We start from the raw sequence: 5,657 nt of genomic DNA, 5'->3' as shown, positions 1-5,657 counted from the left end.
CACTTGTAATAAAATCTAAACAAGGAAGAGATAATGTTCTTCACTTATCAGAAATATAAATCACACAATGCCATTTTTTAATCTTGAAAATGCTTATAGTTGAAGGATACCCAGTACCTGCAACTGGGCATAGGAAACTGCCTTTAGCAGAAGTGTTAAATTGGTGTAAATTGGTAGAGAAGGATCTATCAAATAACTGTCAAAACCAAAATGCCTGATTCAGCAAGCCCTTTGCTAGGAATTTATCTTATTGATACATTTCGCAAAAATTCTCCAAGACATACAAACAGGATAGCCACTGAAGCATAATTAAACTGCAAACAAACTAACTAACTACAACTGAAAACTACCCAGTGTCCATCAATAGATAACAGGATAACTAAACTATGATACATCTATAGGACAGACTATGAGGAGGGCATGAAAGAGAACTAAATAGATCTGCTGGTGGAAAAGCTCCCAGATATAGAAGTGGAGAAAAACAAGGGCAGAACAGTGCACTTTGTATAATAGCTTATGTGTGAAAAGGGAAAAGTTTGATGCATATATGTGGGAATGTGCATATTTTTCTGGAAATAATCAAATGGTAATAGGAATTACCCTGCAAAAAGGGAACAGGTTCCAACTTTCTATTTTATACACTTCTCTCCTAAGGATACCAAATCTACTAATGATACACATCTACTAAATCTGATGTTTCTAACCTTTTAAATGTGTTATTTTGTTATTTAAAATATCAAGAGGGGTTATCTGAGTGGAAAGAATACAAATCATTTTTATCTTTTCTTCTTTGTAATTTTCTGATGTGTAAAAAGACTAATGGTGTTATATATATAATAATTTACTTAAAAGAAGAATAACTGATGGTGTATTGGTATAACTCGGTGGTATATAAGAAAATAAAATGTAATAAAACAACATAATAATTGGGAGTTTAGGGACTTCCCTGGTGGCACACTGGTTAAGAATCTACCTGCTAATGCAGGGGACACGGGTTCGAGCCCTAGGCCAAGAAGATCCCACGTGCCGCAGAGCAACTAAGCCTGTGCGCCACAACTACTGAGCCTGTGCTCTAGAGCCCACAAGCCACAACTACTGAGCCCACATGCCGCAACTACTGAAGCCCGAGTGCCTAGAGCCTGTGCTCCGCAACGAGAGGCCACCGCAGTGAGAGGCCCGTGCACCACAACGTAGAGTAGCACCCGCTCGCCGCAGCTAGAGAAAGCCCATGCTCAGCAATGAGGACCCGTCGCAACCAAAGATGAATAAATAAATAAATAAATAAATGGGAGTTTATTATATAATAGGCAATATACTAAGTACTTCATATACATATGTAAAATTTCATTTAATCCACAGAATGACATTATGAGATGAGTACTTTTATTATCCTCATTTTACAAATGAGAAAAACGAGGCTTAGAGATGCTTAAGTAACTTGCCTAAGGTTCCTCATGGAGGGACAGAGCAAGATTTAAACCCAGCCACTCTGATTCTAGATCCAGTATACTACCAATGGGTAATATTTTGTTTAATTAATTAATTAATTTATTATTTATTTTTGGCTGCATTGGGTCTTCGTTGCTGCGCGCGGGCTTTCTCCAGTTGCGGCGAGCGGGGGCTACTCTTTGCTGCCATGCGCGGGTTTCTCATTGCGGTGGCTTCTCTTGTTGTGGAGCACAGGCTCTAGAGCGCAGGCTCAGTATTTGTGGTGCACGGTCTTAGCTGCTCCGCGGCATGTGGGATCTTCCCGGCCCAGGGCTTGAACCTGTGTCCCTTGCATTGGCAGGCAGATTCTTAACCACTGCGCCACCAGGGAAGCCCCAACGGGTAATTTATACTGAAAATGTAAATATTGCCATAGAAACTGTCATTCCATGAGGCCAGATTATGGAAGAATGTATATTGCCCTATATGCTACTGAGTTTTTAACTTCTAATTCCTCTTTCAAGTTCCCTGCCCTAAACTGAATTTATAGAATTGAGATGACAATAAATCCTGCCTTCCCCAGGATGGAGAAAATCAAATGAGAAGATTAAATACATAACATCCTTTAAAAATCGTGACTGACCCCTCACCTCTAAGGTATTGTTCGTGTACAATAAGCCCCCCGAAGGACTGCAGGCTGACAGATGAGTGACCGTGCACTTCTGAACTGGGGGAGGGACTTCCAAACTGGGGAACAAGCCTGCTTGCTTTTAGCAGCCTTCACCTGGGAATCGCGCTGGGTTTCAGCTCCTTGAGCCCAGACTATGAGGTAATGGTCTGACCCTCATTTTGAAGCACATAAAATCCAAGGAGGTTAACTAATTTCCCTAAGGTCACACGGAAGCCGCTGGTGAGGTTGGAACTGAAACAGAAGTTTCTTAATTCCCAGCCACTACGATGCTCCCGAGATAAGCTCTTGTTGAAGAAATTACACAGTGACACAAGTACACTTTACAATCCCCTGAGAAGAGTCCCCAGAAGCAAAATATTTCATTTTAAATTGGAAAAATCTGACTTACAAAAGACTGATGTCTTCTCCAGCCAGCAAATTATGCATCTCAAAGAATCTCTCAGTAAAGTCCCCTAAACACTCTACATAGCACACCTCAGCTCTAGCAACTAACCTGAAAGACTAGTAAAGAACAGACAGTACTGCTCTCTGGCCGGCAAATGTGTAAGGGCTCGTGTAGGAGAAATTGTTTCCCTGAAAGCATCGATTTGGTACGTGAGTGTAAATGACTAATATTTTTTTTTCCAACAAAAAACAAATATTTATTGAGTGCCTATTATGTGCCAGGCACTGTTCTGCGTGGAGCTGTATGACATGGTGAGTGTCATGGAGCCCCATGACACTCACTGATGGGAAATGAACCTAAGGGTCGAGCCTATGGAAGTCTGCTCCAGGTCAGCTGCTTTTCCTAAGGGTCACTAACCTCAGATCCCTAAATAAGGAGACCACTTTACAAGTCATTAAAATAATTACTGTGATGGGAAACAATGCAAAGTAGTTTAGCACAGGTCCACCTTAGAAAATCTGCATCGAGCAAATATGATCCCGGCTGCAAAAACGACTTCTGCAGGGTAAACTTTTGCAGACATATAGGTGGAGGAGGGAGGGAAGAAACTGATCCACAGCCATGTGGTTACTCTCTGGGAAGAGAGTAGGCAGGGAGACTCCATCCCTTTCCCATCCCTAACCCCACCCCTTCCAAAATACCAGACAGAACTACGAGGCTCTTCTCCCCCAGTGTAAAAAGTAAGTCCCAGGCTACACTAGCTGGGAGTGAGATTGAAGGGCACTGGTCATTCAAACGTAAGCCAAACATGGCCAGACAGCCTGCCCTGCTCTCACCCAGGACCATGTTTGCAAAAGGAAAATACCCACCTCACTCCAACAGCATACAAAGTTCTGTGGATTTTTCCCTAAGGTTGTGGAGAAACAGAAGACGTGATTACCTCCCACTTAGTTCTTTAAACATCTATTTCATTCCCCAAATTTCCACTTTCTACAACAATTGCTACAACTCTTCCCCTAAAAAAGGCCTCCAGCCAAGCTCTTTCACACCTCTGGGCTCTTTCTCAGCTGCTTTTCCTGCCTTGATTCTTCCTATTTGCATCCCCATCCTCTTGCCTCACAGGACTTTCCCATATCCCTGGGATCCGGTCAATCAGCCAGCAGAGACAGAGGCCAAGACAGGGAGAGCCAAGGGGAGGAGAGGTGACCAGAGTCCAAATCAGTGAGGAGGGCAGACCGTCCTGAACTAGGCGGGCTTGAAGCTGAAGCAGGACTCACCCTGCTAACCCATCAGGATGGACACCTACCCACAGAGCTAGTGTTTATGCCTCCCGCCCCACAGTTCCCTGGAATGGAAATAGTAATAGCATAATGAAATGGAAATAGTAATTGTATCAACTAAATCAGTCACAATGAGTAAAGTGCTTAGCACAGAGCCTAGTGTTTAGTAAGTGCTCAGTTAATGCCTGCTCCTATCATTATTCTCCGATGCCCAGACCCCCTCCCTTCCTGTATCAAAGGCTAATGTAGTTGAAGGAAGGAAAATGCTGAAAAGCATTACTCTCCTGTAATGCAGTGGTTCTCACACTGTGGCTAAGAACTAATTTTATTTTTAATTTCCCATCTGTCCTGGTTCTACTGCCTGTGTCTAGAATGCATCTCATACCACATGCAACTCATTAGGTGAATCTGACAACGAGTGAACAAGTTAAACCCTATTCACCGAGATGAGTTCACCAAACTTGAGTTCATCCAGCTTGGATGGCAGAGCCATGTCATATTGTTAAAAATGTTTCTAAACACTTGGTCTCAATTTCTGTCATGGACCAGTAAAGAAAGCATTCTCAGACCCCATTTTGAGTCATGGTGGGCAGTGACTGGCTAGAGCTCTTAAGCAGAGTTCCACCAGGCTGGATTACTCTGAGTTCCAGAAATCTTTGAAAATGTACTTACCCTTAGAGACAACTAATACAACTCTACCCATTTCTTCAAGGAACCAGAGGTGTGCTTACCAACCGAAATTCCATGACCCTGTCTCCAACCCAGGCCTTTGGCTAAACAGTCTGTGAAGTGGTTAAAGTCCCCATGGCCCCCATGCTTCTTCTGGTGCCTAATACCTGTATCTCCCTACACTTTCCCCCAGCCCAACCTAGCAAAGAAATGCACTGAAGCAAAGAACAACCCACTCTCACAAGAAAGCCATTTGATAAACTAAGTCATGCTATTATATTAGGAACTTGATAGGGAAAGGGAAGGAGGCAGCTAAAAAAGGGATATGAATTGTAAAATAGTAGTAAAAGAAGAAGAATGCTTAACATAAAGAAACATTAGACAGACAGTTGAAAGTATTGGTGAGAAAGTGAAGAAATTGGAACCCTTTTGCTAGTGCAAATGTAAAATGGTGTAGCTCTCTGGAAAACAGTCTGGCATTTCTTCAAAATGTTAGACACAGAGTTACCCAGGAATTCTGTTTTTAAGTATCTACCCAAGAGAAATAAAACTACATGTCCACACAGAAAAAAACCTGTACATAAATGTTTAAAGCAGCATTACAAAGAGCCAAAAAGTAGAAACAACCCAACTGTCCATTCACTGATGAATAAGAAAATAAAATGTGCTATAATCACACAATGGAATATTATTCAACAATAAAAAGAAATGAGGTCCTGATACATGTGACAAAATGGATAAAACTTGAAAACATGCTAAGTGAAAAAAGACAGTCACAAAAGGCCACATATTGTATTATCCCATTTATATGAAACGTCCAACACAGGCAAATCTATAGAGATGGAAAGTAGCTTCGTGCTTGCCTATGGCTTGGGGTAGAAAGGAATGAGGAGGGACTGCTAAGGGTATGGGCTTTTTTCCTTAAGGGAACAAAAAAGATCTAAAATTAGATTGTGATGGTGGTTGCATAATCCTGTGACTATAGTAAAAAACATTGAATTGTACACTTTAAATGGATGAATTATATGCTTGTTAATTATATCTCAAGAAAGCTTTTCAAACAACTAAAAATGTTAGCATTGAGAAAAATCTAGTAATGATGAGATTTCATACTTCAGTTGGGGGACAGGTTTGGGAGAATGATGAAGATACTTCCAGAAGCTTAACACCATGTAGGGATAACCCTTATGTAGAATACCTGTCA

The sequence above is a fragment of the Eubalaena glacialis genome, chromosome 17, assembly GCF_028564815.1.
Source record: "Eubalaena glacialis isolate mEubGla1 chromosome 17, mEubGla1.1.hap2.+ XY, whole genome shotgun sequence".
Taxonomy (NCBI): Eukaryota; Metazoa; Chordata; class Mammalia; order Artiodactyla; family Balaenidae; genus Eubalaena; species Eubalaena glacialis.
This window is presented reverse-complemented; position numbering follows the sequence as displayed.